Here is an 11,211-nt window from a genome sequence, read left to right as displayed (position 1 = left end):
CTGCAATTTGATTGGCTCAGAGCAATGGTATTTCAGTTTAATTTGAAATACCTACAGGGGAAAATAACCGTTTGCGGGTAGTAATATAGACAAATAGTAGCATGATTTTGTACGTGATATTTGGCATAAATACCACTGACCACTCGTGATATTTAAAAACTGCCTCAAATTTCACTCGCATAACAGCTCGTGAAATTACGTATAACAATTTCGAAATATCACTTGTGGTATTTATGTCAAATATCACTACAAATAATGCTATTACCTACACTAAAATTATTTTCGCCCAGAGCCTCAGTAGATCGTATCACATATCTGATCTTGTACAGATATAGAGCCTGTAGGTGTTTCTCCGAAAGGGTAATTAAATACGTTAAAGAGGATTTTCGCGATGAGTAGTTACATGTAGTTCCCCCACTATTCAACATTTGTAGGCTTAATTCCGTTCAAGGGTCTCTCGGAAACTAACACTCCAAGACCTCGAGAAAGCTTTAAGGTCTATTATTATTCGATCGAGAAACAAAGAGTTTTATAGCAGTGCTGTCTACTGTCTACACGTATCTATTTTTATGGTAGCTTTGGCTAGGAAAGAAACGTACTTATAAAAAGTACATTAGATATTTATAAGCAGGATTTTTCGACGACGTTTTTTGATTCATCTGTTATGGCTTTTGTGCGCGACTTCAAATAACTCGCTGATTTCCGACAACTATACTATGAACTGATTACGTTCATGGTTCATTGGACGGCTAACAGTTTTTAAACGCAGTATTTCGAATTCGCATGTAATTCTAAATTTTATTTTCTCAACTTTATTAACAGTTCAAAGTTAATTTTTTTTCTCATCAGCTTGTTTTTACATTTAATTGAATTTTGTAGCATACTCCCTTTATATATTAGACATGATTTTAAAACTAAATTTCCCTTAAGTTGTTGCAAGAGAAGCTTGTTGTTGATCAATTTAAGTGATTTTTTTATTATTACCATTCAATACAAGACAAATAATTTATTAAAGTCGCACATGAGACAAGGTTTCACTTACGTAAGAACCAACTGAAGTGAATAAGATAAATATTATTCAAGAAAAAAGTATATAAAAGGTAGAGTAAATTTCAGAAAATTTAAGCATACTAAATAATACAAGGAAAAGAGCGACATGAGTATTTTCAGCAAACGTCGTCAATGCAGTCATACAGTGAGTTTCAGCTGCCTCGTACCCAGACGTCTCTCTTTTGATGAAAATGTACGCGCAAAGGAAGGCGGGAAAGAGACAACGGGCGAGACTTCGCCTGCCTTCTTTGCCCTTCCCATGGTCCCTTGCGGTTCATCACTAGTCACTTGTTTCGCGCTCGCCATTCGAAAAACGAAGCGCCTGAGGAGGAGGAGGCTGGAGTTTCAGCGAGTCCTTATGAAATACCGTTTATCAAGTAGGTAGTTCCAAATATCATTTGATTTGAAGAACACCAAAAATATAATGCAATCATTGTGCAGGTCTTGGCATGGTTGGGCGACATCAATAGTTCATCCCTGTCGGAAAACTTTGCGTCGCTCAAGAGTTATCTTACTGACACTGATGTTGAACTGTTTGAAAAATGAGAGTAGTTAAAACCGCTGTTATAGGCCTTTTGCAGCTAGCCATTTACGTGGTACAAAAAGGAAAGTCGCACTGGGACAAGACAAAAAGAGAAAATTACCATTTAAAATTATGTATGTCTTTTGTTTGTCTTGTCCCAGTGCGACTTTTGCTCTCCATCATGGCGGTTTTGTACCACGTGAATGGCTAGCTGCGAAGGGACCTTGCACTGAGATAAACCTAGTGGTTAATTAAGCGAACCAATCATGAACTACTCAGTGGTTTTTCTTAAGTCAATGCTTGTGTAACTGACTCGAATGCGGTTTTAAAGAAAAAAGGACAATAGAAAATTGTTAGAGAGTTGTATTGGAAGCGAACGTGATTGCTGTAAAACGAAAACGAAGGGATCGTGATCAACATTGGAAAAACGTGAAATCTATCTAATTGTGACTTTGGTTGGAGAATACTGTTCTTGGAGGCGAACAATTCTTCAAGGTTCCAACGTCGTGGTGTTAAAATCTGAGGTCGTATGAACATGAAGTGGCCCAAATTGAAGGGCAGCCTTGAAGACCTCCGCCAACAACTCGACCACGCAAGCACTTTTGGGGTAGGAAGAACAGAATAGAACGACATTCATTCATTTATGTGCGTGTCAAGGCCTTCTGAATCGATGTTATGGCTTGGTTGGCTGAAACAGAAGCCCGTCGTTTAGTGGACCGTTAAACTCAAGTGGATATGGCAACAAAGAGAATAAAGAAGCCTAAGACAAATCATTTGCAGCTATGGACGTCACCTTCTTAACGTCCAGAGATAAGTTAAATACCAACAGTCGATCATTTTACAGAAAGAGCCAGCATTTATCCAGGGGAAAAGTTAGAGCAGAATGCTTGTTCATGCAGATGAATATCTTTGCATGGGACATCTGGTCTCTGACTCACATCAAATATGCTTCAACTTTTCAGCTCCAAGTATGAATAGTATCCTCCCACGCTACTTAGCTAGGCGTTCGTCACGCAGTCATTCCTCCTTCTTCCTCGTGGGGGAGGAATGATTGAAGTTTTAGGAGACCTTTTTTTAACAATATTCGCAATATCTTGATATTAAAATGTGAAAACACAACCTTCGATAATCGTAGTTAAGCTATCAGAAAAACTCCGAATATTTTAAACGAGTGGAAAGGTTATCCAGAAATATTTAGCTTTCCTCAAGCTTTAGAAATTTCGAGGCAATATTTGCTCCTTCGGACAGTTATTTTATAGATTATAGTCGCTGCGTGCCCTTGTTTCCTTGATGTCGTCGATGCTTTTTGAGCGATCAAAGCCCCAAGTCAATCATTCCTTATGTGGGGCGATGAAAACTGATAGTGGAGTAGCTTTTACAGCTGTGCAGCATCAGTGTCCTTGTATCGATAATTGGCTTTTTCTGTTTTCTATAACTCTTCAGAGGAGAACAAAGGCTCATTTAACTTCGAATGTACTGCATGGCAATGGCCATGTTCTTGCCTAATAATCAGTCGTCAACTAATTGCGGCCCTAATCTTGAAAGCATCTTTACACTGATAATCTTTTTCTTTGTGACCGGGTAGCCGTGGAAAACGACGAATGTGTAAATCAGCCCATTGCAAAGAGACCCGAGGCAAGAGAGAAGGGACTGAAAAAATTACACAGCCATAGTGAAGTGAAACACAGCCAAAGTGAAATCGAGGTTAATCGATTTCTTTACCACTTGCTGTGGGCTGAAGTCTGTGCCCTACTTGATATAACTACACGTCAATTGGTCCTTCGAGGTCATTGAACTGGCTCCAAAAATGTTTGCCATAGCTGAATAAATATCAACCTTGACAGAGTAATGCAAGTCCCGCTCCCTTCATTTTGGTCTTGTACCGCGTCCGCTTCTTACCAACTGTTGGCATTGGAAAGCTCAGGTTTGCTCTTTTCGTTTGTCTTATGCTGCTTTAAGGTCGAAATGAATGATTTATAACATCATGACAAGTAACTAACATTTTGAATAGCTGTTGTAGATAGTTCAAGTCATTCCAATAATTGCACATCATGTAAGTTTGCATTCAGTATACATTCCTTCAGCTCTCACCAACTTTTGCGGTTCAATATACCATAGTTATGTCCTCAGTGCCGTGCAGAATCATAAACGTTTTTGAGCGAAAATAAAAAATCTTCCTTCTGCTGGGATTGTCCTTCGACAAGTTGTACCAAACGATCATTCTTTTCTGCTCATTCATGACAAGTCAAAACCTCTCTTCTGACTTAATTATGGTCTTTCCAATGATACAATTTTCAACTTCTTTTAATATTTGTTGCCAAAAAAAGAGTCCCGCAAGCGATGTTGAAGCTTGAAGATTTCAAAGTTTAACATCCCACACTCACTGCTCAATATTCAACACTGAATTTTATTTTTCCATGGTCAGAGTGCCATGACAAACGGCCGAGAAAGAATTAAGCTCCTTTTACGCGAAGATCTGTGATCGTCAGTGTCAAGTTGACGATTCAACAAAGAGACGCCAGTAACTTCTTACTTATCCAATTCAACTCGTTACAAGTTGGTGAGCGTCTACAACACTCATGTCGCCATACACTACAAGTTTTAGTCCACCACCATCACCGCTACTCACCAATTTTGAGACTGACCTAGATCGACTCTTCTCTTCGTTTTAACTTGTGTTTACTTATTATAATTCCCCAATGATCGCAGTCAATGGACAAGCAGTGTTCAAATTGGGTGTCGGAACTGACAAACTGTATCGCTAGTTTTTACAGCATTCTTGGACGTTAAATTGATTCGTTTTTTAAGAACCCAATGAAGAAAAGAGCTCAGCCCCGTGTGAAACACCACCAAGAAGAATACATACATAGTATCACCCCGGATAATATCAGTACTGATAACATTTGTGTTCGTACTAGAGAGAATATTTATCTCTGCTTAACACTAACTCCTCTGTGTTCACTTGAATCCGCAGGTTCTCCCAGAATGAAACACCAAGACGAAATGCTATCATTGAACTGTTCATTATTCCAATCGGTAATGTTACAATTATGATAAACTTCTGTGTATCTGTTGTCTGGCCATTACTCTAAGCACTGTTACTCGCCCTGATAAGCCTGATAAGCTGCACATTTCATCATGTTTTTTGCACTGAATTAGTTTGTTACTGTTTGCTAGGCTATCTAGAACTTCGGGCAGCTGAGCGTTAATTCATCATCATGTCACTGTTATCCTTTAGAGCTGTTAACCTAATCATCTACATTGTAAATCTGTGATCTTCTCTCTCTACCCATAAATTATCAGGGGCACCCAACGACTGTTGGGTGCCCCTGATAAAATATCTAGCAAATATTGCCTAGAATTTTCGACTACTTGAGGACGGCTAAAAATTTCTAGATGACCGTTCCATTCGTGTTCAATTTTCGAAGCTTTTCCAATAAATCCGCTACGATTTTCTGAAGTTTAATTTTTCACGTTTTACTCCCCAGGTTAGGCTACGTTTCGTAGTAAAAGAGAAACCTAAAATGTTCGGACTCAAAAATGCGACGTTGAGAGGAATTAGATAGATTCTCACATTGTAAAACGTTAAATTGCATCTAAAATTTTCGGCAAAGAAATACTGGAGCCCTAATGATCTAACAGACTCAAGTTGCCCTAGGATGACCGAACAGATACAATTTTATAGCACCGCGTAGAATACATTTCTAGAGATCTAAAAGTACTCTGGATAGCCTAAAAAGTGTTTTCAATGTATGTTGGAGGAAACCGTCGTAGGGTGCCCCTGAATTATGTTGATACGTGTTCAAGGCCTGAGGTAATGAAAGAATTTCTCTTTGTCTTTCAATGATTTTATCACAATTTATTAGAACTTCAAAGCCTGCCGGTCCACAAATCTTATTATTCTAATTCCTAGTTACGTCAATGTTTGTCTTACAGTGATTTTATCTTACATCTAAACACATTGTTGCATTGAACAACGAGAAAGACAATCTCTTCTGTGAAAATCTGGATCATGAGAAAAACGTTGTTGCTTACAGACTAAAAGACCTAGAACCCAGCGTCATTTTAGCAAAAAACCGTAAACTCAAACAGAGCTATGCTTAGCAAGGCAACCGCAGTTAATTCGGCTGATGTCAGATTGAAGTTTCTCGATTACAAGCCACTGTACTAGCAACAACAAACAACATGGCAATTTAGACCAAACTAAAAGCACATAAATAAAGGTGTTTAAGTTTCAATGAATCTGTACTAGTGTTACAACGCTGTGTCGTTGGGCAGAAAAACCGTTAAGTGTTTAAGTTAAGCGTAAGCAACACTGTCCTTGCTGTTCAATAACTGTTGAATATCCTCGTTTCTCCGTTAAAGCGGCACAAAAGACTTGAGGTCCTTGAGAAGGAACGAAAATGCAACTAATAAACTTTGTTACCTACCCTGTGAGCAGAGGCCCTTCGATCTTCCTAGACAAGTCGGGAAGAAGAAGGGACCTCTGCCAGCCGCCTCGACTTTCTTTGATTTTGTCTCTTCCTCTTCCCGACTTATCTAGGAAGATCGAAGGGCCTCTGCTCGCAGGGTATTTGTTACCTTGCTCTCGCACTAGAATCTTTGAGGTGGGTTGACGGTCCAGACTAAGTTAATTTCTTCTTTAATTCTCTCTAACAATTCTACATTCCTCGGTCGCAAACTCTGTATGTTGTCGGCCTTCCTTTCAGCTCCATTTTAATTTCTGTTCATGAGTGCTAGCCTGATCAGAGGAAGAAGGTCTCCAAGGTTAAGAGATTCTTTAATGTGTCGAAATATATTCTCAACTGGAAAACTTTCTAACAACTAACTATAAACTGGGAACATTTATTGCCTTCGCCCGAAGACAAGGCCGGAGCAAGGCAACTATGAGTCTGAATTCTTTCACTGATAACGGCTGCCCATGTAGCCAGCCATGACATTTTCCTGTAAAATTCATTAATCTATTTTTCTGGTAGTTTTATTTAATTTGCTTGAATGTAGTTTTGTGCTTGTGTTTTTTCTGCTCGCTCAGTAATTAGAATGTTGCCGCTATATTGCCTTTTGCTAGTGCTCTCTCAGATTTTTAATAGCTAAACCGACTTGTCTTTGCATCAATTGAATTTCAAAAAGAATGGTCCAATTTTGTTATTTAAGATTCTATTAAGGCATTCAGAAATAATACTCCTAAAAAAGTTGTTCCAGCCTTTTGAAGTCTTAATTTTATGTCTGCATAAAACAATGGTTAGTGCTCTCCCTGATGAAATTTGTTTCCTAACTTCTTCATAACTCCTAATATATAGGAGTATGTTATGTATGGGTATGGCTGTTTAGTTTCTAATTACGCTACCGTCTTCGTCTTTGTTTGGTCGTGAATGAAAAAGGCAAAATAGTTCCTTTCAATGTTGATTACGGAAAGGAAAGCCCAATAAAAAGGGGAAAGGAAGATGCGTTAGATAGAAAGCTCTTTGGCTGACTCGCTGAAGCGAAAGGTACTTCCAGCACTTAGGATGCTTAGGGATTATTTTGTACCTCTTGAATGAAGTGATAAGTCCGCTCCCAATGTTAAACACTAAATTTTTACTGAGCCCCTCTGTTGTTGACGGGAACCAAGGTAACGATTTGATTGTTTTGACGTCGTGAATTACCAGAGCAAGTTTTAAGTTGGTATAGTTTTGAGCCTGAGCATCAACCTACACAACTGATAGTGAAACTATTATGAAGTAAACTCATAGTGCTCCAGGCGTCATTTATTGACGTAGACTAGAAAGGTGTTTGGGAATTTTGATAGAATTAAGCTCCTTTTACGCGAATCATCTGTGATCGTCAGTGTCAAGTTGACGATTCAACATAAAGACGCCAGTAACTTCTTACTTATCCAATTCAAGTCGCTACACTTTGGTGAGCGTTTACAAGTGGTGGGTTGTTTTCTTCTCAGCAATTAAGCTACAGCATTTTTCACAATTCTTGAACAACAAATGTTGATCTGTGTATTATTCAAGTTATGTGCGTTTTATACATACATGTGCACAACTTAACGTTTGCCTCGTCGTGAGAGACCTTTGCTAGCAGCGAACGACGAGACTTTCTATCGGGACCTTTTTCATTTGGTTTCTTTAGACTACTGCTTCCCAGGGTGATTGAAGTTGTGCTTCAAAGCACTTAACTCTGGTGGTGATGTTACCCTTTTGCTTAGTTAATTTAGTTTTTGAGAATATTTCTCTCCTTATTTACCAACCTAACCCGGCACTCGGTGTATGTTTAAACTCTCCAAATATTTTAGCAGTCATGTCAGAATGGCCCGTCGTCACAACACTCATGTCGCCATACACTACAAGTTTTAGTCTATCACCATAACCGCTACTCAACAATTTTGAAACTAACCTAGGTCGACTGTTCTCTTCGTTTTAACTTGTGTTTATACTTATTATAATTCCCCAATTATCGCAGGCAATGAACAAGCAGTGTTCAAATTGGGTGTCGGAACTGGCAAACTGTATGGCTAGTTTTTACAGCATCCTTGGACGTAAAATGGTTGATTAAATTGATTTGTTTGTAAAGAACTCAATGAAGAAAAGAGCTCAGCCCCGTGTGAACACCACCAAGAAGAATACATACATACATAGTATCACCCCGGATAATATACTGATAACTTTCGTGTTCTGTACTAGAGAGAATATTGATCTCTGCTTAACATTTACTCCTTTGTGTTCACTTGAATCCGCAGGTTCTCCCAGAATGAAACACAGATGAAATGCTATCATTGAACTGTTCATTATTCCAATCGCGAGAGCAACATATGGGTAATGTTACAATTATGATAAACTTTTGTGTATCTGTTGTCTGGGCATTACTCTAAACACTGCTATTCGCTCTGCTAAGTCTGATAAGCCGCACATTTCATCATGTGTTTTGCACTGAATTAGTTTGTTACTGTTTGCTAGGCTATCTACAACTTCAGCTAACTGAGTGTTAATTCATCACCTGTCACTGCTACCCTTTAGAGTTTTTAACCTACTAATCATCTACATTGTAAATCTGTTGGGTGCCCCTGACAAAATATCTAGGCAAATATTGCCTAGAATTTTCGATTACTTGAGGACAGCTAAAAATTTCTAGATGACCGGGGGTGTACAATTTTCGAAGCTTTTCCAATAAATCTGCTACGATTTTCTGAAGTTTAATTTCTCACATTTTACTCCCCAGGTTAGGCTACGTTTCGTAGTAAAAGAGAAACCTAAAATGTTCGGACTCAAAAATGCGACGTACAGAGGAATTAGGTAAATTCGCACTTTCGTAAAACGTTAAATTGCATCTAAAATTTTCGGCAAAGAAATACTGGAGCCCTAATGATTTCGAACAGACTCAAGTTGCCCTAGGATGACCGAACAGATACAAATTTTATAGCACCGCTTCGAATACATTTCTAGAGATCTAAAAGTACTCTGAATAGCCTAAAAAGTGTTTTCAATGTATGTCGGAGGAAACCGTCGTAGGGTGCCCCTGAATTATGCTGATACGTGTTCAAGGCCTGAGGAAATGAAAGAATTTCTCTTTGTCTTTCAATGATTTTATCACACTTTATTAGAATTTCAAAGCTACCGGTCCACAAATCTTATTCTTCTAATTCCTAGTTACGTCAATGTTAGTCTTACAGTGATTTTATCTTACATCTAAACACATTGTTGCATTGAACAATGAGAAAGACGATCTCTACTGTGAAAATCTGGATCATGAGAAAAACGTTGTTGCTTACTGACTAAAAGACCTCGAACCCAGCGTCATTTTAGCAAAAAACCACGAACTCAAACAGAGCCATGTTTAGCAAGGCAACGCAGTTAATTCGGCTGATGACAGATTGAAGTTTCTCGATTACAAGCCACTGTACTAGCATGGCAAAATAGACCAAACTAAAGCACATAAATAAAGGTGTTTAAGTTTCAATGAATCTGTATTGCTACAACGCTGTGTCGTTGGGCAGTAAAACCGTTAAGTGTTTAAGTTAAGCGTAAGCAACACTGTCCTTGCTGTTCAATAACTGTTGAATATCCTCGTTTCACTGTTAAAGCGGCACAAAGGACTTGAGGTCGTTGAGAAGGAACGAAAATGCAACTAATAAACTTTGTTACCTACCCTGTGAGCAGAGGCCCTTCGATCTTCCTAGACAAGTCGGGAAGAGGAAGGGACCGCTGCCAGCCTCCTCGACTTTCTTTGATTTCCTCTCTTCCTCTTCCCGACTTATCTAGGAAGATCGAAGGGCCTCTGCTCGCAGGGTATTTGTTACCTTGCTCTCGCACTAGAATCTTTGAGGTGGGTTGACGGTCCAGACTAAGTTAATTTCTTCTTTAATTCTCTCTAACAATTCTACATTCCTCGGTCGCAAACTCTGTATGTTGTCGGCCTTCCTTTCAGCTCCATTTTAATTTCTGTTCATGAGTGCTAGCCTGATCAGAGGAAGAAGGTCTCCAAGGTTAAGAGATTCTTTAATGTGTCGAAATATATTCTCAACTGGAAAACTTTCTAACAACTAACTATAAACTGGGAACATTTATTGCCTTCGCCCGAAGACAAGGCCGGAGCAAGGCAACTATGAGTCTGAATTCTTTCACTGATAACGGCTGCCCATGTAGCCAGCCATGACATTTTCCTGTAAAATTCATTAATCTATTTTTCTGGTAGTTTTATTTAATTTGCTTGAATGTAGTTTTGTGCTTGTGTTTTTTCTGCTTGCTCAGTAATTAGAATGTTGCCGCTATATTGCCTTTTGCTAGTGCTCTCTCAGATTTTTAATAGCTAAACCGACTTGTCTTTTCAGAGTCTTTGCATCAATTGAATTTCAAAAAGAATGGTCCAATTTTGTTATTTAAGATTCTATTTAGGCATTCAGATATAATACTCTTTAAAAAGTTGTTCCAGCCTTTTGAAGTCTTAATTTTATGTCTGCATAAAGCAATGGTTAGTGCTCTCCCTGATGAAATTTGTTTCCTAACTTCTTCATAACTCCTAATATATAGGAGTATGTTGTGTATGGGTATGGCTGTTTAGTTTCTAATTACGCTACCGTCTTCGTCTTTGTTTGGTCGTGAATGAAAAAGGCAAAATAGTTCCTTTCAATGTTGATTAAGGAAAGGAAAGCCCAATAAAAATGGGAAAGGAAGATGCGTTAGATAGAAAGCTCTTTGGCTGACTCGCTGAAGCGAAAAGGTACTTCCAGCACTTAGGATGCTTAGGGATTATTTTGTACCTCTTGAATGAAGTAATAACTCCGTTCCCAATGTTAAACACTAAATTTTTAGTAGCCCCTCTGTTGTTGACAGGAACCAAGGTAAGGATTTGATTGTTTTCGTGTCGTGAATTACCAGAGCAAGTTTTAAGTTGGTATAGTTTTGAGCCTAAGCATCAACCCACACAACTGATAGTGAAACTATTATGAAGTAAACTCATAGTGCTCTAGGGAAGAGATGCCGTTTTGGGGGGTTAATTCTCATCACTAAGGTCTTCAATGAAACATTTAGTGGAATCACTTTACAGCTTTCTCTAGCTGATTATATATAGTTCAAACGGCAAGCCGTCGCTATCTTCAGTGAAACCATCGGTGAAAATATAGACCGATTTCTATATAACTCCTTCACGCTTAGGGG

General features: G+C 38.7%; 1 long non-coding RNA gene across 3 annotated transcripts in view; it reads left to right on the top strand.

Moving 5' to 3' along the window:
* The first annotated feature begins 955 nt into the window (after positions 1–955).
* Positions 956–11,211, top strand: part of LOC140942262 (uncharacterized) — a 43,178-nt gene continuing 32,922 nt past the window's right edge. For 2 of the 3 annotated variants that reach the window (XR_012166520.1, XR_012166518.1), the window contains exons 1-3: positions 956–3,497; positions 4,548–4,609; positions 8,298–8,373. This is a non-coding gene — a long non-coding RNA (uncharacterized lncRNA). The remainder of the gene's footprint in view (positions 3,498–4,547; positions 4,610–8,297; positions 8,374–11,211) is intronic. The other variant, XR_012166519.1, reaches the window with a different exon arrangement.

Source organism: Porites lutea, chromosome 6 (assembly GCF_958299795.1).
Source record: "Porites lutea chromosome 6, jaPorLute2.1, whole genome shotgun sequence".
In the NCBI taxonomy this organism is placed as follows: domain Eukaryota; kingdom Metazoa; phylum Cnidaria; class Anthozoa; order Scleractinia; family Poritidae; genus Porites; species Porites lutea.
Note: the sequence above shows the minus strand (reverse complement) of the source record. Positions and strands in the feature narration are given on the sequence as shown.